The sequence below is a fragment of the Pteropus medius genome, unplaced genomic scaffold (assembly GCF_902729225.1).
Source record: "Pteropus medius unplaced genomic scaffold, Ma_sr-lr_union100, whole genome shotgun sequence".
In the NCBI taxonomy this organism is placed as follows: Eukaryota; Metazoa; Chordata; class Mammalia; order Chiroptera; family Pteropodidae; genus Pteropus; species Pteropus medius.
This window is the reverse complement of record NW_024349798.1, coordinates 59,662-86,975: the sequence shown is the minus strand read 5'-3', so window position 1 is coordinate 86,975 and position 27,314 is coordinate 59,662. Positions and strand designations below refer to the sequence as shown.

Genomic DNA, 27,314 nt, shown 5'->3' with positions numbered 1-27,314 from the left:
AAATGCAGGGTTCACCTCCTCCAATGACCACATCAAAATTACAACCAAATTATAAAACAATTAACTTGGAGAATCACCTGAAGACCAGAGGAACATATCACATACAACTGAAGATATAAAAAAAGCCACATCAAGACTGGTAGAAGGGCAGGGTTGTGAAACCAGCTGGCCCCACATTCACATGTGGCAGCTGAGCACCAGGAAGAATAGTGGCTGCACAGGTTCCCCTGAAGGAGCAAAGGGCCCTAGCCTCACACGAGGGTTCCCCAGCCCAGGGTTTTCATGCTGGGAAGAGGAGTTCCCACAAAATCTGACTGTAAAATCAGTGAGGATTCCGACCATCTAGGTGAGACAAAAGGAAACTGAAAATCCATTAAAGTAGTTGTCCCCAACCTTTTTGGCACCAGGGACCATTGCTCCTATGAGAATCTAATGCCTGATGATCTGAAGTGGAACAGAGGCACTGGGGAGCAGCTGCATATTCAGATAAAGTTTCACTCACCCGCCCATTGCTCACTTCCTGCTGTGAGGCCCAGTTCCTAACCAGGCCATAGACTGGTACTGGTCTATAGCCCAGAGGTTGGGGAACCCTGCCATAAAGGGTCTGCATGCACAGACTCACTCATTTACAGGCACTCGCCCTGGGTTTTGGCAGAAGGTCAGCAGCTTGGGAAGCACAAGAGACATATGGGAAAAGACTGAGTTATATAACATTGGGGCAAGGGCTGGACGGACAGCAGCCATTGTTATTTGGCAGGTCCCTCTCCGGTGCAGTCCACAGACGGGAGCCAGCTTGCCTGTGTTGAAACCTCCCCCCACACGACCAATTCTGAATCTGCATTGGCCCAATGAGATCAGCTAGTTCAACCTCATGAATGAGACTCTGCTGTATCCAACTCACAGTTTGCTCAAGTTGTGCTCATTGCCTAGCAACCACCCCTACCGTGCACTCTTCTCAGGCAGTGCATTAGACAGCAATCAACAGTCAGTTTGCACTGCCCTGGGAGGTCTGTGCATCTTGGGAGAAAGTTTTGGTGGCGGTGCCAGTATCAGCTGCAATATCTCTTGAACAAATCTCAGGGGTTTGGCTCTGTGTACAAGTTTCCACTTGTAGCAAGGTCAGCCACTGCCCACCCTAGGCCTAAATGTGCTACTCCAGGGCAGGGGCAGCTGCCTATCAATGTGCAGCAGGCATTTTGTGTATTGGATGGAGCAGGAGCTTAGGGAGACAAGGGCTGTCAGGCCAGTACAGACCCCTGCAATCCTCTCAAGAAATATTGCAGCTCGTTCAGGCAGCAGTGCTCTGTCTATAACTGTTTTCCTTGAAATGTGCTCACCACGCTAACCAAGGTCTGTTGCCTGCGCTGACTGCACAACCCCAGAGCCAAGCAGGGCACAAGAGGCTGTTGTCAATGGGCTGCAGGCACTTTGTGGCTTGGTTGAAGCGTAATGTCAGGGATCCAAGGTCTGACCAGCCAATACAGCCTCAGTTTTGCAGCAACTCTTGTGCCTAGGCATTCCTGCTGTAGTCACAAATCACAGTGAGACCAGCTGCCGTCATGGGGTGGTCCCACAGACCCCTGCGCTCCTCGGACACAATATTGCAATTCTTGCAGGCAGCAAAGTTCTGCTTGCCATTGAGTTCCGTGCAGTACCCACACTGTGTCAGCTAAAGTTTGTTGCCTGTGTGGATTGGGAGATCATGGGAGGGGATGGGCTGGGCTTTGGCAGTTCACTGACAATGGGCCTGCCTGGGGCAATTTGTGGGTAAGGTGGGGCGAGGTCTCAGAGAGACAATTGCAGTCAGTTCAATACAGCCTCAGTCTTGCTGCAACTTTGGTAACTATTCGGGAGTTCCCACATAAGTCCCAGATCACAGCAAGACCAACTGCTATCTGGGACTGGCCCACAGAACACTGATATCTGCCCAAGTTCGTGTTGGCAGCAGTGATCTGCCTGACCCTATCTTGGAAATGTGATTCGCAGCTCAGGCTGCCTGCTGGGAATGCTTGGCCCTGAATTGGAGCAGGGCTTGGCAGCCATCCAGCAACAAATGCAGGCAATATGCAGGTCAGTTGGGCAGGCTGATCCCCTCTGACCAGCACTTCCTAATGGCTCTGTGGAAGGGGTCTGCACAGTCAAACTGGCGTGGTCTGTAAATTACCTTGTAGGGAGGCCAAACTGAGGATCAATGGTGGTTGCCCTTCCAGCCCTCGTTCTGGTGCCAGGTAATGCAGACTTTCTCAGAATTAATTCCATGCAAGCCTCTGACCCACCACTGGTGTCCTTGGTGAGTGTCTATGTCCGCAGGTCAGAAAGCCTGTGCGTGGTCCTTCAAAGGGACATCTAAGGATTCAGTCTCCTTCCATCTCACCCAAACTGCCAGAATTCCCTCTGGTTTCTACAGTCAGAGTTGTTGGAATCTCCTCTTCCCTGGGCTGGGGAGACTTCAGATGAGACCAGGAACCCCCTCTCCTTCAGGAGAGCCTCTGCAGCCTTGCTCTCTCTCCCAGTGATCCAATACCACCTGCAGGTGTGGGTCTAGCCCAATTAGAGGCTTTGCCCCTCCTACTGGCTTCGATGTGGCTCCTTTATATTATCAGACAGAGGTGTTATGATCAGCTGGACTTCAGGTGATTCTCCATGTTGATAATTTTATAATTTGATTGTAATTTCAATGTGGACCTGGGAGGAGGCGAACCCTGCTTTTACCTAGTCTGCTATCTTTCCTTTGTACCCAAATGACATTAAAAAAAAAATAGAACCGAAAAACCATCAGATTTACACGGATCCACAAATGACCCCAAATAACCAAGGCAATCTGAGAATACAGAAGAAGTCCAGAGGTATCACACTGCCTGACTCCAAATTATACTACAAAACGACAATAATCAAACAGCATGGTATTGGAAGAAAAACACACACAGACCAATAGAGCAGAATTGAGCTCAAAAATAAAACCACAAATATATAGGGGCAAATAAGGAGCCAAACAACACACATGGAAAAAACAAAGCCTCTTGAATAAATGGTGCTGGGAAAATCGAAAAGCCACATTGAAAAAAAAAGAGAAACTAGACTTCAATTTGTCACTATACACCAAAATTAACGGAAATGGATCAAAGACCTAAATATAAGACCTGAAACAATAAAATGCATAAAAGATAATATAGGTACTAAACTTATGGGCCTTGGTCCGAGAAAAGATCTTATTAATTTGAGCTCAAAGGCAACGGAAATAAAAGCAAAAATAAATGCATGGGATTATATTAAATGAAAAAGCTTCTGTACAGCAAAAGAAACCATCAACAAAACAAAGAGGTAACCAACCAATTCGAAGAAGATGTTTGCAAACAACACCTTCAATAAGGGACTATTATCTAAAATATATAAAGAACTCATACAACTCAAAACCAAAAGCACACAAACCAATTTAAACATGAGCAGTGGACCTGAACAGACACTTTTCCTAAGGAGACATATAAACAACTAACAGATATATGAAAAGATGCTCAACTTCACTAGCTATTAGGGAAATGCAAATCAAAACTACAATGAGATACCACCTCACACCTGTTAGAATGGCTATTATCAACACAACAAGTAATAACAAGTGTTGGAGAGGTCGTGGAGAAGAGGGAACCCTTGTGCACTGCTGGTGGGAATGTAAATTGATATAGCCACAATGGAAAACAGTATGGAGGTTCCTCAAAAAATTAAGAATAGAATTACCATATGACCCAGCATCCCTCTTCTGGGTATCTACCCCCAAAATTTGAAAACGTTTATCTATAAAGATATATATACAAATGACATTATGACATTATGACATAATGACATAAATGACATTATATATATATACACCTCTATGTTTATTGTAGCATTATTCACAGTGGCTTAGACATGGAAATAACTAAAGTGCATATCCTCACATACATGTCAGGTACATCTCTTTTCCTTCCTTCCATTATTTACATCCAAACATTTATTGGACACTTACATTCCAGGCCCTGCATGCTGGGCCCCAGGGGTGCAACAGTGAAGAACAACAGCCAGAGTATGAACAGCAGCTTACACTGAGCACTCGCCACAGAAGCCCTGTTCCCAGGGCTTTTCACACAGTGATTCATCAACCCTGTCAACAGCCCTCTGAGACTGATGCTAACATCCTTCTTCTAGATGCAGAACAGGGGCTGGTTCCTCCAGCACCACTCCGCTAGGCACATGAGCAACAGTGAGCCTTGACGGCTTGGCTACATCAGCTCTGACCTGTGTGCTATCTCACCTCCAGTGCTGCTCCTGACAAGAGGCTCAGAGCCCAGAGACCACAAGGATGCCAGCTACAACTAACACAAGTCATCAGTCCATCATAGGAGGGGAAATGTACACAGCTCTGGGAGAGGTTGCCCAACCTAGTATTGCAGGGGCTAGAGTGAATGCACAGCTGACTGGCTAGGGAGGAAAGGACGGCCAGGAGGGCCAATGAGGCTGCAGTGAGAAGTAGAAGCCAGATGCAGTCCAGGGATGTGTGTGACACTTTTCATGTGGACAATGGGGAACCTTTCAGAGTTGAAAGCAGAAGAAGGACAGAGTCAGCTTCTGTCTCAGAATTACCCTTGTGTACTACGATACTTTTTTAAAATGAGAGTATGAATTACTGTTTTCACTTATTAAAATAATTTTATAAGATTTTCACATTAGAAAATCACTTTCAGGGGGGAAAAACAGACAGTATGATATCATTTATGTTAAAAATTAAACCAACAAAATGATACTGCAGGAAAAGGCCTGGAAGTTTACCCACCAAGCTGATGACTAAAGGCCATCACTAGGAAGGTGACTAAGATGAGGGGGTCATCACAAGGCACTTTAACTTTATCTGTGCTTGAATTTCTACAAAGAAAAGTATTTCTAAACTCCTATATACATAAAGATTATTAGAGTTTAAAGAATAGAAGATCACATTGGTGACAGTGGAAGGCATGGCTATGAAGACCATGTAAAGGAGGCAGACAAAAATTTTGATGGTAGTACAACAATGAAATTTGGCTACACCTGCTGAAAAATTGTGATCAAAAGAGTGAGACACAATCACATTTCCTGCCTCTGTGCCCTTGCTGAGGTGTCCTTCTTTTCTGTAATGTCCTTCCTCATTCTCATTCCTATTTCTGGCCACTAGTTACAAAAGCCAACTCAAATGGCACTTTTTTTTTTTCCATGAAAGGTACTCTGCTGTCCCCAGTGCAAAGTGCTTTTGTGTTTTTTTCCTTTTCCATACCATGCAAAACATCTTTTTGTGGCATGTGGGCCTGGCCATTCTGTATAAACCTATGCCACCACATGCCAAAAACATTTTCTATGTGCGAAACACCCAACTCTGAGAAACTTAGGCACATGGTAATCAGGCATTCAAGAACCACCTCTTACTGGGTGACAGGGTTCTTCATGGCCAGGAACCACCCATGTCCACCCGATATGACACAATGCAAGTCCCACCTCCCACCAAAGTGATAGTTCAGGCCTCTTTTTGGTGTCATTCAGAAAAATGTACTCTGTGGGTAGATCTAGTACAGCGGACTTCCAGATATCTTCAGGAAAATGAGTTAATAGCCACCCTGTTCTTTCCCCTTTCCCCAAGTTCTCTGGTTTGTTGCCCAGACTCGTTTTTCAGAAACATGATGTTTTCACTGTATTTTCATTTAAGAAAATAAAAAGCCAGTTTCTACTGCTATCCTCACTTACTAGAGAAACCAGCCATCTGCTCAGTTGCTTACATTCTCTTGAGTCTCATGCTCTCCTACCACACAAGCTTCCTACATCAGGGGCCACATCCTTCTTCACTATTGACACTATACGTGTTTCTCACAGATGCCCTATGCCATAGTATCTCTTTTTAAATATTTTATTATTACTTAAAGTTTATTGTTCTCGTAGTTACAGTCTACAATTTAGAAATTTGAAACATAGAGAAAAATCTATAAAGAGAGAAACCTGAACAAGTATGTAGAAGATGGTTAAAACTGTAAGTAGTACCACTTGGTTTGTAATTTCTCTTTTTAAATCATTACCTTCTCAGTTTAAATCAAAAACTTCTCTTTTGTTCAGCAATGCTCCTCCATTTACTTAACTTTTTAGCAGCAACAGAGGAAGTATGGCGCCATGCTGCCAGCAACAGAGCTTCAGCTCTAGCCCAGTCCTGCCTCACCTCTCTGTGAGACTCCGGTGAATCTCTCCCTTTCTCATCTCTGAAGGCCATGAATCACCTTACACGCACCTTCACACATGTCTAGAACACTCCGCCCCAGCCCTCTCTCTACAACTATCCCTTGTTCCAACCACCCAGCCTCCCAGACATGTACAGGCCTTCCCTGACCAGAATAGATGAGGTTCCTGTGCTCTGTCCTCCCACAGTTCTCAAGCACTGCATTTCCCATCACACTTTGTTCCAATTACCAAATCTGGCTGCCGACTACTGAAATCATCTGGTAATGTTTGGCTACCTAGAAGTCATTTTCATCCTGAAGCAGACCCTAGCTTTGTTGTTGTTGTTGTTGTTGTTGTTGTTGTTTTAATTGTCTTTCCTCTATATAAGAGGGGAAGAATAATTTTGGTGGGAGAATTATTCCCATATCCAGAGAACCAGAGGGCAGGAAGCTGAAGGAACCAGATATTAGGTCAACCAGGAGTAGGCCCAGTACCTGTACTCAGCATATCAGACCCTCTCAATCTGAGGAAGGGACAAAGGGATGGCTGGTCGTGGTTGCATCCCAGACACTACAGAGGGATGCTTTGGCTCTGAGGTGCTGCTATGCTTCTTGCATCCTTGTGCCCCTTTGTTCCTGCCCATTCCCCCAAGATGGGCCCTAGCCATCAGTTGGTCCTGTGTGTCCCTTTCCTAATTGTCTCCCACAAGTTCCTTTTTTTAAGTTGGTTATAATTGGGGTCACTTGCTTGCTAACAAGATCCTTAACATGCCTGTTAAGTGTCAAGGTTATATCAGATTGGTACTTCCCAATATCAAATCTTCAGACCAGCTAATTTTCACTACTCTGTTCCACTCCCTCCTGTTACTATAGCCCATGGTGGAGAGGCTACAGTTTGAAAATCTGTATGAGACACTGGGCTAAAGAGTATCCGAGGATCCATTTGGCCCCAATATCTTATGAGTCTATGCTCAACATAAAGTGCATGACTGAAGGGGAGAAGATATTTGCCAATGATACATCCGATAAGGGGTTAATATCCAAAATTTATAAAGAACTTATGCAACGTAACACAAAAAAAACCTAAGAATCTGATAAAAAAATGGGTAGAGGACCTGAATAGACATGTATCCAATGAGGACACACAGATGGCCAATAGACATACGAAAAGATGCTCAAGGTTGCTAATCATCAGAGAAATAAAAATTAAAACCACAATGAGATGTCATCTCACACCTGTCAGAATGGCCATCATCAAGAAATAAACAAACAACCAGTGCTGGTGAGGGTGTCGGGGAAGAGGGAACCCTTGTGCAGTGTTTGTGGGATTGCAAATTGGTGCAGCCACTATGGAAAACAGTTTGGAGTTTCCTCAAAAAATTAGAAATAGAACTACCTTATGACCCAGCAATTGCACTTCCGGGTAGTTATCTGAAGAAATCCAAAATACTAAAGGGGTCAACTATATGGTGATAGAAAGAAATCTAATTATGGGAGGTGAACACACAATGCAATATACATATGCCTTACTGTTAAATTGTACACTTGAAACTTACTGGATTTCAATAATCAATGTCACTATAAAAAAAAATCCAAAATACTAATTCGAAAAAATATGTGCATCCTTATGTTCATTCCAGCATTATTTACAATAGCCAAGGTATGGCAGCAACCTTTATCCAATACATGATAGGATAAAGAAGAGGTGGTACATATATACAATGGAATATTGCTTGGCCATAAACAAGAATAAAATCTTACCGTTTGTGACAACATAGATGGACCTAGGGGATATTTTGATAAGTGAAATAAACCAGACAGAGAAAGACAAATATTATGATTTCACTTATATGTTGAATCTAAAAGAAAAAATAAATGAACAAACAAAACAAACGGACTCATAGATACAGAGAACAAACTGATGGGAGGGGTTTGGGGGACTGGGTGAAAAAGGTGAAAGGATAAAAAAGTACAAATTGGTCGTTACAGAATAGTCACGGGGATGTGAAGTACAGCACAGGGAATATAGTCGATAATATTGTAATAACTATGTATGGTGCCAGGTGGGTAGGAGACTTATCAGGGGGATCACTTTATAAATTATGTAAATGTCTAACCACTATGTTGTACACTTGAAACTGATATTTGTATGATTATTATCCAAATATAAGATACAAATTTATTAAAATATTAGAGGAAAACATAGGAATATACATTTATACCCTTCAGGTAATTCCGTAAGTCCTTCTTAGGCAATAGAAAAAAATGCAAAGTTTATAAAGGACAAGGGTAGTTCATTTGACCACAAAAAGGTATAAATTTTTCATTGAACAAAGACGGTATAAATACAGCTAAAAGACAGGAAACAAGTTAGGAGAAATATTAATATATTTGTAAAATATTTTGAGCAATCTATAATATATAAAAAATTATAAATCACTAAGAAAAGACAAACTAAAAGGAACATGATAAACAGGCAATTCTCTAAAAAAATAAGCAATAAAATAAAATATTAAAAGATAACCAAATTTTCCAGAATTTGGATATGTGCAAATATGTATTTGAAAATTTTTAAGATGTAAGATTGCATCCTGACTAATTCATCTCCTTGCTATGCTTAGAAAGTTCAATTTACCTCTGTGAGCCCTCACTTTCCTTGTCAGTTAATCAGAGTTGCTGTTTGTTTATCATGTTTTAAATAATTGTTTCTTTTCTCAGCAAGCCAGGTGGGACTGTTTTCCTGTCATCTTATTTTCTATGGATAACTTTAGAATCCTAGTTACTTTATTTCTACCAGAAAGAAATTCATTTACTTCTTCCCTGTTAAGAACATCTGCTACTCATCACTTTGCACAACTAATTTTAGGCTCTGGTTTGTTCTTCCTAAGAGGAATGAAAGAAAAACTGATCTCCAGAGAGCAAAAATGTTCTTATGCAGTATAAAGCAGATATACAGAGATAAGTACCATAACTAAGGGGAATGAGGTAGGGAAGAAATATAAAACTTAAATGGTTGATTTGGTTTCTGGTCACTTCTTACTTTTTAAGCCCTCATGAGATCCAGTATGCTTCCCATTCATGGATTTAATAAGATAGCTTTGAAGACTTCCAAAACATTTCCCTTATATGTAAGCTAATGCAATTTATATTAATTATACTTTAATTGTCCTTGACTGACACATTTGGTATACAGCACCTAGTGACTATGTTGTTTCTATGGAAAAAGAAGTTCATATTCTAATTTACCTACTAAAATTAAATATTCTTAAGTTGAAACCACATTTACATGAGATAAAAATATTTACGATTCCTAATATATTCCTTTGCCAAAAACTATCAGTGGCAAATAATCAAGACTATATTAATAGTTTCTTCTTCCATTTCCTTGGAAACAGAATGAAATAAAATGAAACAGGGATCCATAGAATTCACCAACTAAAATGTCTTTAATTAATCGAGACTTTCATTAGTCAACATTTACCCGCTTATTTATAAAAGTATGGAAAATGTTCTAATGCAGTAGTAATGTTAGAAGGTACATGATTCTTCCCAGAAGTAAATAGCTTGAACTTGTTATAAATTAAGCTTTATCTGTCTGTGGCTATGCCACCCTGAACAAGCCTGATCCCATCTGATCTTGGAAGCTAAGCAGGGTTGGGCCTGGTTAGTGCTTGGATGGGAGACCACCTAGGAAGACCAGGAACTATAGATGTAAAAAATAAAAATTAAAAAAAAAATAAGGGATCGTAAGCTGACAAGGTTCTTGCAATCTCTGAGGTCAACCAAGGGTTGCCTCACCTAAAAAAAAAAAGTAAATTTTATCCATGAAAATTATAAATAAAGATAGATTTTTAAAATTTATTTTGAGGGTTATTTAAAAAGCAAATTTTCCAAATGTGCCAGAAAAAATTATAGACTATAATTTTTTAAAGGCTATATTCAAAATCTATGTGGTAAATAGCTACTTTTTAAAAAATAGCAAGTAGTCTCCAAAAACATCAACTAAATTCTTAAGATTAAATACCCCAAATTAATAGGACACCTAAAAATGAATACAAATTTTATCAAACTAGAAGTACTTGCTTCTTTTCCTGCTTCTTTAAATGCCATTTCTTTCTCCTTTACTCATTGCATAAATTTCTGTTTCAATTCTTCTTGCCTCTGGTATTGATCATAAAACTCCTGTCTTTTGGCTTCACAGATCTCTTGAAAACTAAAAAGGACTTTTTATTACTTTTATATTAAAATGTTAATATAAATAAACATAAAATATATATCGTATATTAAGTCTCATGTAAGGACATTTACCAATATTCTTTCATGTATAGAAGTGGAAATTTCTATATCAGGAGATGTAGAAAATGAGGTAGGTGCAATATTGAATATAAAAGTATATAAAGAGTGTATGTAAAAAGTAGTAGAATTTTTAAAACAGTTGTATCAGTGATTTCTTGTTCCCACCACTTTTTATTATATCATACTTCTTCACATCTTTTCACAATAAAATTTGGGAAAACTTCTAATTTATGAGGTTCTCAAAATAATTAAAATAAAGCCACATATCTTTCAAACTATGACTCATTCAAGATAGCCAGTTCAATTCTGGTTGTCTTCAAAATACCATAACTAATAGAACTAGATTATACCACACTGTCATACTTGCACAGCACAAATCCACTTCATCTTCAATATAGCTAAATACACCTGCTCTCCAACTATTTTCACTTGACCTCCATGACACCACACTGCTGCTTTTACTCTTTCCTCCATCCAACCTTCAATACTCTTTGCATCCTTCTCAATATCCTTTGCCAGTCTTTGTTAATATTTGTCAATTTCATTCCTAAACTTCCCTTTTGGATATACGCATTAGCACATACATGTTGGATACACACATTTTAGTATCTAAATGATCTCCTGCATTATGTTACTCTTAATAATGCTCTCCATCTAAGTCTGACGATGATTAAAAAAATGCAAGTTAATGGCATTTTTGAAAATTTATGAAACTATATTCAATTTTATGAAAATAAAATTGTTTCTTTAATGCCATTATGACTCAGACTTTACCCTGGGGCAAAAATATTTTCATTTCAATCCAGAGTGTATCTAGAAGTTATAGCCAAAGTTTTTAAATGACAAGAACTAATCTGGTTCCTTAGGAATGCTATAACAGATTCTTACAAATAATGCTATAATTTTCTTCTGAATGGATTCCATGCCGATGTTAAAACATGACATGTTGCCTTTGGGTTGGAGAAAATCTCTAATTTATTCAGTTGGTTTTACTGCTATGAATGTAAAGAATATAATAAAAATTAAGGATTGAAAGTCAAAACTAGAATGCTAATATAAAATATCATAATAATTTGAAAATACCGTTTTGTTTATAAAGCATTATTCATTTTCTATCATCATTATATTAAAATATTTTAATCAGTTAAAAAAAACAAAAACATAAAATTCAGAATAACCCAGGAAGTGAGAAGTACAGTTATTCTTATTCTCAGTGATTGTATCTCATAATTGTAGGCACTTTGTAAATCATCCATTAGCTTGTTCTAGAAAAATTTCTACTCACCTAACAGGCTGGTTGTCTAGGTCCACATCAGTAAAGCTGATTTTAAGCAGTTTGCAGCACCTATAACGTTCATAGTGCTGAGTGTGGGTTTGTTCTTTCAGGTTTTCCATATTTGTACAAAGAAGCATATCCTGGAGCTTAACAAAGTCACAGTGATTTTCATTTTCCACTAGGCAGAGAAATAATAAAGCCACAACACATTATCAATCTCTGGCACTCAATAAGTTTTACTGAATAAATGCATGCATGAAAAACTTTTAACACAACAGTTAAGAGATCATTCTGATTAATAGCTACAATTGTTTTAACCTTGTAACTATGTTTATGTGGTTTATACTAGTTATAGACAGAGTTTATTTATAGACCAGAAAATTTGCTTTAAATTTATTAGCCAAAGAATAAATATAAAACAGTGAAGTAACATGTTATATTAGTATATAGCATAAGTTTTCATTAATAATTATGTTCATATTGTACCAACTACCCTCAAGGTATTTTACAGAGTGCTAACAAAGAATATAATGTACTTCTATTAATGTAAATAATTTTATCAAATCAAATCCTGCTAACATAAAGATCTTAATAATTGTACATGCTCACTATCAAATTCTATTTATTTATTTATTTATATTAAATTTATTGGGGTGAATTAGTTAAGAAAATTATATAGGTTTCAAGTGTATGGTTCAATAATGTGTCATATGTTTATTGCTAAATATAAGGCGACAGAAGAAAATTTAACTTTGGGTGGTGAACACACATGCAATATACATCAAATTCTATTTATATACAATATTATGAGATAGTCGATATTCAAAACAAATCAGTAAATTCACATGGCTCTCTTCTGTGTTTGTTGTATCCAAAAGACAGCACAATATATTATGTATTGTTTATGATATTGTAACTAAATTTAATAGTCATGAAATCATGTTTTAAAGTATGTTTCATAAATTAAAATTTCTCTAATATGTCAATTAAAAGCACAATTTGGAAACTGGTACATAGGGAAAGAATCCAATCTCCAGTAATTAGTATCACAAGCATATGAACTAGATCATAAATGACTGATTATTAGAATATTCCAACTCATTATCATTCTATATAACTAACATAAAAGTCTAGATATAATTTATCCAAAGGTGATTTATATTTCTTTATTTTAAAAATAGTTTACCATATTTTTTTTAGTAACTACTTTAAAATGTTTTATAAATTAGGTAGTGATTAACTTATGTAACATTTTAAACACTAGTATTTATTCAAAGTTCTTTTGTTCAAAGTGCTTCCCAATATTCTGAAAGTTATGTTTCATGCATAGAAAGATAATATGCATATGGCAGATTGGGATACATGAGGAGGTTCTGTCCAGCCTCTGTGGATTTTTGCCTAAAATATCATCCAGCAAACTCCTATGAAAATAAATTATAAAGTAAGCATTAGCTTAAATAAAACAGAATCTCTTCTCCTTATTTGTAACTGTTAATTTACTGTTTAGCAACAGTTACCAATATTGTCTCAAATTAAAATGGTATTTTGAGACAATGATAATATACATGTACTATATATATAGCTTAAATATACAGTATATATCATTATATATATGTTAACATAATCAGTCTAGAGCAAGGCTGCTCACTATCATGCCTTGTAAAACTCTCTAAGGGTACTGACAACCTCTGACCATCTTTTCCCTAACTTTCACCTTATCCATACTCCCCACTATCGGAAAAGGTAAGTGTCCCTAGAAAGAAAGAACAATTTAATCATGTTCCCTTATACCAACATGACATACTGTGTTACTCTGATTTCTGTTATGGCAATAACAGAGACAAGCATAACATAATAAGTTTATTCAAACAGGGACCTATCCTGCCTCAGATTTTATGACTTGGCAGTAAACATGTGTAAATAGATTTCTGTGAGCATTGGTGTCAGTTCATGTACACAATTGGAAACTATTTCCTGAGTAGAGTCTAAAACCAAGACATAATGCTGTGGGAAATACAAAGTAAAAATATTTTTAGGAGACATATCATTTTTCTCACATTATCTTTACCCTGAAACATAAAGATAATGTCAATAAAATAATATACAAATCACTTTTTAACTTCAGCATAAAGTTAAGAGACAAAGTATTAAAATAACTATAATAATTAGTTAATGTATATATAATATAAAGTATATTAATAGTGCTATATATGTATATATACATATTCATATATATTCTAAATACAATTAAAGGGTAATTCTGGATGGTGATAGAGGAAGTCTGAAAAATGAGGTCAAACAAGAGAGATTTTGGGAAGAAGATAAGGGTAATTATAGGTAAAGAAGGAAGGGTAATTATAGGTAAAGACAAAGTTTTGAACAGAATGAAGAGGCAGAATATGTAAGATTGTAATGATCTGTCAGAAGTTATATAGATTATCTGAATAGAAAGTTGATATACAATGTCTAAAATTATGTTAAAATTTAATAATTAACAAGAGGATATTAATTGGTTTTAATGAAAAATTACTCCCATGAATTCCTTGTGGGTATAATTACATAAGAGAGGCCAAAATATTTCAGACAAGTTCTAAAGAAAATATAATACAGAAAAATAAATAAAATTTTATATTACTTGGCTTTTTAATTCAGAAATCTTAGTTTTTGATATATTAAAATAAGTGGGAAAGCTAAGTTTATCAACTAAAAATGTTATCTTTCAAAATATAATCTGATATCTTAGATATTTATTAGCATAAAGAAATTTACAAAAATAAAGAACTTAATCATTCAGTATTTTCCTGATACCAAAACAAAAGAAAGACGGTACAGCATTTCTCATTCAGTCCCCACCTACATATCCATGAGACTAAGTCGTTGGCAGATGTATTTGGGAGACAAGGCTCCCTTCTGCCGCTCAAGCCCCATTTGTGAAATAGAGGCTCTACCTTGGGTACAGTACATGAAGACGGGGTCCTTGATCGTTCTTGCTCTAGCTTGTGAGGCAGTAGTTCCATGTCTGGTGGGTCAAGAAAAGGAACCTCAGTCTGATGTCTCTCCTCACTGAGCACTCAGTTATTAGAGTGGGCTGACACTCAGGGGAAAACTTGCCAATGTCCCCACCTCCAACTTCGGAGTCATACCTCAGAGATTTTTCTTGGAAGGAGAAACAAGACATAAAACAGAGAACATCTAATCTCCTCCCAAAAGAGTTGACTTAATTTGCAATAAAAGATGGAGAATGAAGTCTAAGAGTGCTCTGAAAAAATAGTGGAGAAGACCTTTTGGATGTGTAAAAAACTTTGAAGTTTTCTTCCCTGTTCAAACAGCAAGAAAAAAGCTGAATAAACTGAAATCAACTCAAAATCAATAGCAGAAGGAAAAATGTAAAAATCCACGTATATGTGGAAATTAAATAACACACTCACATAACTAATAGGTGAGAGAAGAAATCACAAAAGAAATTAGAAAATGTCTTCAGACAAATTTTCAGGGAAATACATACTAAAACTAATGCTATACATTCAAAGCACTACTAATAGGAAATTTTATAACAGTAAAAACATTAAAAAAAGAAATACCTTATTAACAACCTAATTTTATACCACAAGGAACTAGAAAAAACAAACAAAACTCAAAGCTAGAAGAAGGAAAAATATAATAAACATTAGAGCAGAGATATGTAAAATACAGATCAGAAAAACAATAGAAAAAAATCAACAAAAATAATAGTTGTTTTTTTAAAAGATCAACAAAATTGACTGGCCCTTAGCTAGAATGAAGACTCAGATAAAATCTGAATTATAAGAGAGACATTACAATTGCTGTCACAGAAATTACTTGGATTACTATACAAACCCAAGAAAAATGTCATCAGTAAAGTGGATGATCTACAATAAATGAATAAATTCCTAGAAATACTCAATCTATCAAGATGAGATCATGAAGAAATAGAAACAGTGAACAGACCTAGGATGAGGAAGGAGATTAAATCAGTTATTAAAACCTGTCTGAAAAGAAAAGCCCGGGACCAAATGGCTTCACTGGGGAATTTTATCAAACATTTACTGAAGATTATTCAATAATACAACAGCATTGTATGTATAAGATAATATCCATATATTTTATAGCTGCATTCTGTAATATGTAGAGATATGTGAAATAAGTGTGGCAAAATCTTATTTTCGTTTTGGGTCACGGGCATAAAGGAGTTCATTTTTCTACTATATTTTGTGTATGTTTGAAAGCTTTTATAATAAAACATATTTGCTGGCAACCTCCAAAAAACATTTACAGAATAATTAACACCAATGTCTATAATCCTCCTGAAATTTTTTACAAATATAATGAAAAGTAAGAAATGCCGCGGTCCAGCCACAACAGGATCCAGGGGGCCCCGAAGGTGGGCAAGGCGTCGGCGCGGGAGACAGTCGACTACACAACTCAGAGGCGGTGTGACACTGTTCCGTTTTATTGTGATTGAGTACAACTTTTATACTTTTTATTTTGGCATTTGATTATACTTTGTGGTTAAGGTAGCAGGAAGTTAAATTTCTGTGGTTAGGCGAAGCAGAAAATCTTATAGAGTATATTATTATTAATATTCATGATTAACTAGTACATTTTTCTCTCAATCATTAGAACAGAACTACCTGATGGAACAATTTAAAATTTTAATTCTTATATCTATTACGTAAGATACAGTTTGATTTAAGTAAAGGTGATAGATAGATGTATTCATAACAGCAAGCATTGGCTCGTGGGCAGACATTGTTCTTCTTTCTGCCTGAAGAAATCTTTTAAATGCTATTTGATTTTTGCTATATCTAAAGTTCAAGCTGAACCTTTCTCATAGCTGTTCAAAAGTTTCCTTGGTGCAGTATTGAGGGAAATATTTATAAAAATCAGTTTTACGAAGCTGCTTTCATAAGCTAAGTTTCTGTTCCTTTGTTTTTTAAGCACCAAGAAGGTCCTGACCTAGCCAGCCTTTCTATGAAACTTAAACTACTATAAGGCACATGAATTCCATCTTTATTCACTATACATATACTATCTTTATTATAAGCTCCTGAATAAGGCAAAGGAAGATCAGGTAATCTTTTCATATTATTAGCCCCCTAAGTGAGTTTTCCATTTATCCAGTAGGCTACAAAAGGAGGCTCTTTCATAGTAGGCACAGGCTTATGAGTAAATTTCTTATCCTTTACTAATTTTTCTACTAACTGCGTGGGAATAGGAGTATAAACCGGTTCTAGTAATTCAGCTTGTTATAATTTATTCATAACATCTTTAAGAGGTGCGTCAAAAGGAATTTCTCTTAATAATAGTTCAAATAAAGGGTTTACGCATTCTGGACACGTCAGGGTGACTAGAGCTGATTCCATACGCAGGGAATTTACTATGTTTTCCTCAGAGCCAGTTTTGAGGAAATCCATTTGTACAGCGTTTACACTTACTAGAATTTGTGCTGCCCAAATTCCCCCTATTAATAAGATCGTTCCTAAGAAACCAATTATCCCTAAACACATGCCACGTCCCCGTTCTTGATGATGCATTCCTTGAGGCCTCTGTCCCCATCTCCGGACCTTGTCACGCAGTAGAGTAGAAAGAGGACGCGGCAAAGAAACACTCCCAAACCAATTCTGTGAAGCAAGTGTTACTTAATGTCAAAGCCAGACAAAATCACAAAGGAAGGAAAGCTATAGATCAAAATCCCTGATAAATATGATGCAGAAAATATAAACAAAATACAAGAAAATCAAATTCAACAGCATATTACAGGATTATACACAATGACCAAGTAGTTTTGTGCCCAGAATGCAAGAATGGTTTCATTATATGAAAATCAATTAATATAATACACCACATTGAAAGAATGAGGGATAGATGCACATAATGCATCTCACTTGAGGCATATAGCTTTTGACAACATTCAACACTCTCATAATAAAAACACAACTAGGAATTGAAGGAAACTACTTCAACACAACAAAGTTCATTTATAAAAAATTCACAACTAACATCATATGCAATAGTGAAAAGCTGAATCTTTCATCTAATATCAAGAACAAGGCAAATATACCCACTCTCATACTTTCTATTCAACATCTAACATAGTACTGGAAGTCTTAGCCAGAGCAATTAAGCAAAAAAAAAAAAAAATTACCCAAATGAGAAAAGAATAAGTAAAACTTTATGTTCACAGATGACATGGTCTTTTTTCATATATACATATGAATAAATATATTTAATTGAGATATGACATTGTATTAGTTTCTGGTGTTCAACATAATAATTTGACATTTGTTTATATTGTGAAATGATCACCACAATAAGTCTAGTTAATATCTATCACTACACATAGTTAAAATTTTTTCTTGTTAAGAGATCTTTTAAGATCTACTCTCTTGGCAACATTCCAATATACAAAACAATATTATTAACTATAATCACCTTGCTGTACATTGCATTCCCAGTCTTTATAATCGAAAGTTTGTACCTTTTGATGATCTTTACCCCTTTTGTCCACCCTTAACCCAGATTGATAGCAACTAATCTGTTTTCTACATCTATGAGTTCAGAGTTTTGTTTGTTTTTAGAATCCATCTGCAAGTGAGATTATATATTATTTTTTCCTCTGGTCTGGCTTATTTCACTTAATATAATAGCCTCAAGCACCATCCTTGTTGTCACAAATAAAAAGTTTCATTTTTTATAATCAAATTTGTGCATATATAAAATTTTTTCTTTCTTTATTAAATTTATCTTTTCTTCCATTCCATAGGTTGTCTTTTCATTTTGTTGAAAGTTTTTTTGTTATTGTGCAGAAGTTCTTTAGTTTGATCTAATTCCAATTGTTTATTTGTGCTTTTAGTGACAAGTTCAAAAAAATCAGAGTTTTACTTCATTTCCTACTTGGATGCCTTTTATCTCTTTTTCTCTTCTGATTGTTGTGGCTAGGACTTCCAACACTCTGTTGAATAAAAGTGGTGAGAGTGGGCATCCTTGTCTTGTTCCTGATCTTAGAGAAAAAGCTTTCAGGTCTTCATAATTTAGTATGATGTTAGCTGTGAGCTTGTCATATATGGCTTTTATTATGTCAAGATACATTACCTATATAGCTACTGTTGCAGGAAGAGACACTCAATGGAGGAAATTGGATGCTCAGACAACTTTGTTAGAGGAAGGAGAATTTAATGCTGGTGGAGAGTGTGGAGGCTTTCAACAGACCCAAAGCACGATCTCCCCTTGGTTAGATTTATTACAGCTTATATACCTCTGTAGTCTATGCAAGGGGTGTGTGATTTCTTTGTCTGAGGTTTCATGTGTGCCTCATGACTTAGGATGGAAGGGGAGCTTCGGGTGGGGGGGATGTAAGGGGGGAGGAATTTCTAGACCTCTGTCTTATAGGTTGTTTGTCTTGCGACCTTGGCGTTATCAGCACTATTATAGGATTCTTGAACAGAGAGATGGGACGTTGAAGCTATAAGCAGGAAGCAACACTTACCAATGCCAGCACCTGCTCAGTGGATTCCTATCCAAAGGTTGAGCCCTGATTGTAACATAACAAACAGTTTTATACAGTCTTGTTATTCCTATGCAGCTACAAAGATAAGAAAGGACATTAGTTGGTTGGCAAGCCATGAATCAACGGATATTAGCTGGAGAGTTCTTGAGGTGGGGGAGGTAGCTATAGGAAAACATGTTAGCTGGAGAGTCCTGGAGGGCAGTTAGAAATGGGCTTTAACTGGCTGAGTTGGTCATTTCTGAAAGCCCTTTCCCCTACACCATTTCGGGTGCCGCCTCTCCTCTCTCAACTGTATTGAGAGTTTTTATCATGAATGAATGTTGAATTTTGTCAAATGTGATTTTTTGCATCTATTGAGAAGAGCATGTGTAATTTTTATCTATTTTGTTAATGTGGCATAACATGGTCATATGTAGAAAGCATTAAAAATTCCACAAAAAACTACTAAAACTAATAAATTAATTCAATAAAGTTACAGGACACAAAATTAACACATAATAATCAGTTGCATTTCTATACACTAACAATGAACAATATGGAAAGGAAATTAAAACAATTCCATTTATAGTATTAATTAAAAATACTTAGAAATGAGCCTAACCAAAGATATGAAAGACTTGTACACTAAAAAACAAAATATTGCTGAAAGAAATTAAAGGATAGACAAACAAACAAACAAACAAACAAAAGAATAGACAAAAGAAAAGATAGACAAAAATCTTCTATTTTCATGGATTAGAAGACAATATTGTTAAGATAGTCACACTATTGAAAGCAATCTACAGATTCATCACAATCCCTATTTAAATCCTAATGTCATGATTTTCAGATATATAAAAATTCACCCAAAACTTTATATGAAAATCAAAGGACCTAGATAGCCAAAAAATCTTGAAAAAGAAGAGCAAAGTTGGAGGGTCTATGCTTCCTGAATCCAAAACATATTACAAAGCTACAAGAATCAAAACAGATTTGTACTGGAATAAAAACATATATAGACCAATGGAATCAAATAAAGAACCCAGAGTTAATCCTCATATATTTGATTAAATGATCTTTGACAAAAGTGCCAAATCAACTAAATTAGAAAAGGACAATTTCTTCAACATATAGTGCTGAAAAAACTGTCAATAGGCAAAAGAATAAAACTGGTCTCTTATTTCATAACATAAAAAAATTAACTCAGTTAACTAAGAACCTAAATATAAAACTCAAAACTAAAAATTCTAGAAGAAAACATAAAGGATAGATTTGGCAAGGATTCCAGGGATAAGACATCAAAAGCACAGGCAACAAAAGCAAAATAGACAAGTGGAACTAAATCAAACTTAAAAACATCTTTGCATCAAAGTACGTAATCAAAAGAGTGAAAAGGCAACTTATGTAATGGAAGATAATATTTTCAAACCAAATCAGATAAGGGATTAATATCTAGAATGTATAAGTAACTCCTACTACTCAATAAAAATTAATAAACAAATTTAAGAATGGTAAAGTACTTGAGTAGATATTTCTCTAAAGATGAATTAAAATGGCCAACAAGTATATGAAAATATTTTCAACATCACTAACCACTGGAGAAATGAGAATCAAAACCAAAATGAGATATTATCTCACACTCATTAGTGTGGCTTCTATTTTTTTAAAAAACACTATATCAAGTGTTGGTGAAAATGTAGAAAACTGAACCTTTCTGTACTGTTAGTGAGACTGTAAAATGGGACAAACATTGTAGAAAACAGTATGGTTGTTTCTCAAAATTGAAAATGGAATTGTCGTATGACCCAACAATCCTCCTTTAGGGAATATATCTTAAAGTATTGAAAGCAGAATTTCTGGGAGATATTTACACACTCATGCTAATTGTGTCATTATTCATAATAGTCAAGAAATGGAAGCAATTCAAATGTCCATCAACAAAGTAATGACTATAAATATAGCCTTAAAAAGGAAAGAAGTCCTGTCAAATGTTGAAACATGGATAAAACTTTAGAACATTATGCTAAATGAAATAAGCTAGACACAAAAACACAAATAGTATATAATTCCACTTATATGAGGTGTCTAAGACAGTCGTATTCATAAAAAAAGAAAGAATGGTGCTTGCCATGGTCTGTGGCAAGTAGTTGGTAATGGGCATGCAAGATTAAAATGTTCTGGATATCTGTTGAACAAACAATGAGAATGTATTTAACACAAAATAATCTGAAAGAACAGAAACTACGCAAAGTATGCTCAAACCATAGTAGAATTAAATTGGAAATCAATAAGAAAAAATAGCTACAAAACTTGAATATAAAATTACACACTTCTAGAGTTCTAGTCAAGATGGTGGGAGGTAAACGCTGTGCTTGTCTCCTGCCATGACCACATAAAAATTACAAATAAGTTATAGAACAATCAATCTAGAAGACCATCTGAAGAATAGCTGAACATAACTCCTATAACCAAGGATATAAAGGAGAAGTCATGTTGACAATGGTAGGAGGGTCAGAGACACCAAATGTGTTATCCCATAAAAAACAAATGAACAAAAAATATATAATATGTTGAACTATCCTTGTGCCCTTGCAATAAACCCCATTTGATTGTAATGTATAATCTTTTTAATGTATTGTTGTATTCTATTTATTAGTATTTTGTTTAAAAGTTTTGCATCTCTATTTATCAGATATTGGTCTGTAGTTTTTTTTATGTTACCCTTACAACGTTTTGGTATCATCGTAATGGCCTTATAAAATGAATTAAGAAGTATTGCCACTTCTTCAATTTTTTTGGAAGAGTTTGAGAATGACGGGTATTAAATCATCTTTGAATGTTTGGTAGAATTCACTAGTAAAGCCATCTGGTTCTGGAAGCAAACCAATCAATGTGATACATCACATAAACAAAATAAAAAATAAAAATCATCTGATTATATCAATAGATGCAGAAAAAACATTTAGCAACAAATAACAAGTATTGATGAGGAAGTGAAGAAAAGGGAATGCTTGTGCAGTGTTGAAATTGTAAATTAGTGTAGCCACAATGGAAAACAATATGGCTATTCTTCAAAAAATTAAAAATAGAACTATTGTATGACCCATCAGTTCAACTTGGAGCTAATATTTGAATCTCTATTTCTAGAATTGGCCCTAGGTTTTGGGTTAAATTTAAGCTAATGGTGTTTCAAATACTTCCAGGTAAAAAGAAGAACTAAGGAACAGGCAGGGCCTCACACCATATTGGTTTTTTGCTCCAATTTTTTCATCTATAAAATAGAAACAATATATTCCCAGCTTACCTCAAGGTATGTAGAAGGATCACAGTACAATATATAAAAAAGGGCTATGCAAACTATAAAAATTTGCATCTTAATTGCTTTTATTTTTTAAAAGCATTTATTGCCTTCCAATAGTATATATTCTGCTTTTATGTTATATTCATTTATTAGTTTATGTGTCTCCTTACCATATTGTGAAGATCTGGAGGGCAGGAATCTGTATTTGTTTTGTTAACCATTCTACCCAAAACATGCATCAATAAAATAGGGTTTAGTATATGTTATATAGGAAAGAAATATTTGTTAAATAAATAAAAATGTTGTCTACAGCCATGCCACCCTGAACACGCCCGATCTTGTCTGATCTCAGAAGCTAAGCAGGGTCGGGCCTGGTTAGTACCTGGATGGGAGACCACCTAGGAATACCGGATGCTGTAGGTGGAAAAAAAGTGTTAATGCTTGATATAGGGCCAGAAAAAAATGGTGTATATGATAGAAGCTCTGTTCATCCCTCTTGTGACCACATCAAAGTTGTGACGGAAACATAGAGTAAACAGCAAGCAGAGTCACCTGGGATTTAGATGGACAGAAGCACTACAACTAGGGAGAGAAATAAGAAATCACCCTGCATTGGTAGAAGGTAGGAGGGGGCAAAGGCACGAGGCTGTTTGATCCCCAGCGGCTGAGTGGGACACAGGCTGCAGTAGTTGGCAGCTGCAGACTCTGCTTACAGGGGTCCTGTCTACGAGCGGACTTTCACTGTGATGGACCTGCTCTCTCTTGCACCAGCACCAGGTCAGCTGCTCAGGGGGCACCAGGGACTTATATGGGAACACTGATTTGTTGGAGAGAGGGCTGAAGGCGAGGTTTCCTCTTAGGCAGAAGTACTGGCACTATCCATTTTTCCTCTATTGAGTCCTCTCCCATCCCAGTGTGCAGACACAGGTGCAGATATAGCTAAGATGTCATCAAACTGGAAAACAGAGATTGCTCTGCCCAGAGGATTTCCTGAAATTCTGCCTCCCCCAATTCACAGCTCCACCCAAGCCACATCCAGTTGTGTCCTGGACGAGGGCAGCAGTCCTTGCTGAGCCAACTTTAAGACTAACACTGGTGGCAGCTGGCCTTGGTTTCTGGCATGGCCTCTTGAGGCAACTATAAGCACAGCATCCAGTGGATTGCTTGCTAAATCTTAACAGGTGGCCCTGGAAAGGTATAGGAGGGGGCTAAAATTAGCTTGCAGTTGAACCCCTCTCAGGACTGTGCCACTGGACATCTACTACACAAAGCCATGCTAATAAGACTGGGAGACTTAGGAGCTTTGCTTAGTACATAGAAACAGACACAGAAAGGCAGCCAAAATGGGAAGACAAAGAAGCAGAAACTATATGAGAGAACAGAACAGAGGTCCAGGAATAATGGAGTCAATCAATCTAATGGATGCAAAGTTCAAAACATTGGTTAAAAAAATACTCAATGAACTTAGGGGAAGTGTAGATGGACTCAGTGAGAACTTTAACAAGGAGATAAAGAGCATAAAAATGGAAATGGAAATTATAAAAGGGAGCCAATCTGAAATGAAGAACACATTACCTGAGATGAAGAGTACATTAGAGGGAAGCAACAGAATGGATAAAGAAGAGGACCAAACCACCAGTATAAAGGATGGGGAAGCCAAGGACACTAAATCAGAATGGCAAGAAAAAAGAAGCCGAGACTATAATAATAATTTAAGGAGCTGATGGAACAAAATTACATGTAAAAATATCCATGTCATAGGGGTACCTAAAGGAGATCAAGAAGTTGAAGAGCTATTTGAAGAAATAATGATAGAAAACTTCCCTACATGGTGAAAGAAATAGACATACAACCACAGGAAGCTCAGAGAGTCCCAAAAAAGATGAACCCAAAGAGGCCCACACCAAGACACATTATAATTAAAATGACAAAGGTTAAATACAAAGAGAGAATCTTAAAAGCAGCAAGAGAAAAGCAGATACTTACCTACAAGGGAGCACCCATAAGACTGGAAACTGATTTCTCAAAAGAAACTATGCAGGACAGAAGGACTTAGCACAAAATAGTCAACGTGAAGAAAACCCAGGATCTACAACCAAGAATACTTTATCCAGCAAAGCTATCATTTAAAGTCAAAGGACAGATAAAGAGCTTCTCAGATAAAAATAAGCTAAAGGAATTTATCAGTATCAAGCTAATACTACAAGAAGTATTGGAGGGACTTCTTTAAGGAAAAAAAACGTGTATCAAAAACATGAATAAAGGATGGTAATAACTACATATCTATCAACAAGTACCTCAGATGGAATAGAATTAAGTGCTTCAATGAAAAGATAGCATGGCTGAATGGATTAGAAGACCCCTACATATGCTGCCTACAAGAGACTTACTTCAGATTAAAAGATACACATAGACTAAAAAGGAGATGGAAAAAGATATAGCCTTGATGAATGAAGTAAGTCAGATAGAGAAAGACAAATGTCACATGATTTCATGTACACGTGGAATCTAAAGAACAAAATAAACAACAACAACAACAAAAATGGAAACAAACTCATAGATTCAGAGAATGTATTGAGGGCATCTAGAGAGGAGAGGGTTTGTGGGGGACAGTGAAAAAGGGCAAAGGGATTCAGAAGTATAAATGGACACTTAAAAAATAGACATGGAGATATGAAGTATAGCATAAGGAAAATAGTTAACAATGTTATAATAAATATGTAAGGAGGAAGAGGGGTACTAGATTCAGTGGGGTGATCACTTTGTAAGTTATATAGATCTCTAATAACTATGCTGTACAACTTAAACTAATATATTATTATATATCAACTATAATTAAAAAACTAATTGAATTGTACAATGTAAATATGAACAACTAATTGTCCATTTATTTCAATCAAGCCAGAGAAAAATAAAAAAATAAAAAAGTTAATGCTTATTGTAAAAATAAGTTAATGATGAAGATGTACAAATTGCCATATGTCAACACAGTCATGGAGATGTAAATTACAGCATAGGGAATATAATTAATAATATTATAATAACTATGTACAGTGTCAGATAGATACTTCATAAATTATATAAATATCTCATCACTATGTTGTATACTGAACTAATATAATATTGTACATCAACTGTTGAAAAAAATTCTTTTAAGTTGTTGACAAAGAAATAATTATCAAGGTAGCCAAGGTAAAGAAGACATTAACCCATAAAGAAAATCCCATTAGGTTATTGGATTTTTAAGCAAAAGCCCTACAAACTAGGAGAGAGTGGAATCAAATTTAAAATAATGGAGAGACATCACCAGTCAAGAATAATATATCCAGCAAAATTAACCTTTAGATATGAAGGAGTATTAGAGGCTTTTCCAGACAAACAGGAGCTGAGAGAATGTACCACCACAGGACCTGCATTATAAGAAATGCTAAAAGGAGCTCTTCTACCTGAAACAAAAACTCAAAATGACACAGAACTGTGAGTAAAATGACAGAAGCATAAAATTTTAAATCTTATTCAAAATAAGGTATTAAACATGTAAATATAAGATAACAATTAAAACTGAGTAAAAACATTTTTTAAAAGACAATAGTTCCTACAACTTGGAAGTGAATGCACAGCATAAAAAGGGATAATTTGTGACAACAAAAACATAAAAGGGGTGAGGAAAAAGTAGAAAACTTACACAGTTGAATAAAGACGAAATCACACACACGAAAAACTATTGTACATATGAAACTCTTTTGAGTAAATGTAATAATAACACAAAATATAAATCTAGGGAAAAAATCACAATATTTTTTATGAGGAAACAAGTGTTCCAGTAAAGATGGCAGAATAGGTAAATGCTGTGCTTACCTCCTTCCATGACAGCACTGAAATTACAACTAAAATATAAAACAACAGGCAGTGGCTGATATTGGCCTGCACAGGAGCCCCTCCCAAGAGACCCCAGAACCGAAACATCTGGTGGCCAGCTTAAACCACAACAGAACACCACCCAGTATCCTCACAAGCAGCACATGGAAAGGGTAGTCTTGGCAGGCATAAGAGCCCACTGGGACAAAGCCTGCTCTAGGGGGTCAGCTCCCCCCCTCCCCCCATAGCATTTCGTATGTTGTGGTCGTGGCCAATATTCACAGCCAGTAAGCTTGAGGGTCAATCCCATGCACTGAAAGAAAACAGCAAGCAAGTCTCAGCTGCAACAAGAGGGCACTTACAACCCATACAAGTAACACTCTTGGAGCATCCAGATCAGGCAACTTAGGAGAACTACACCACTGGGCCTCCCACATATCTGCTACATAAGGCAAGACTATCAAGACTTGGAGACTCAGCAGATCTACCTAATACATAGAAACAAAAACAGAGAGGCAGATAAAATGAGAAAAAAGTCCCCTCCTCCCTAAAAAAGAAGAAAACTCCAGAAAAAAGAACTAAATGAAATGGAGGCAAGCAATCTACCAAATAGAGTTCAAAATACTGGTTATGCTTAAGGAACTTAGTGAGAACTTCAACAAAGAAACAGTAAGCATAAAAATCATAGAAACCAGAAAAAAGAACCAGTCAGAAATCAATCATGTAATAACTGAAATGAAGGACACATTAGAAAGAATCAACAACAGATTAGATGAAGCAGAGAGTCTAATCAGTGATTTAAAAGATAAGGTAGCAGAGATGGCAAGGAAACATGGTGGAGTGAGAGACGTCTTCAGTTCTCTCCCCTGAAAC

General features: G+C 36.2%; 2 pseudogenes; both read left to right on the top strand.

The window, feature by feature from the left end:
- Nucleotides 1-9,796: 9,796 nt before the first annotated feature.
- On the top strand, nucleotides 9,797-9,915 carry LOC120620618 (uncharacterized; annotated as a pseudogene).
- A 12,972-nt stretch (nucleotides 9,916-22,887) lies between these two features.
- On the top strand, nucleotides 22,888-23,006 carry LOC120620569 (uncharacterized; annotated as a pseudogene).
- Nucleotides 23,007-27,314: the final 4,308 nt, after the last annotated feature.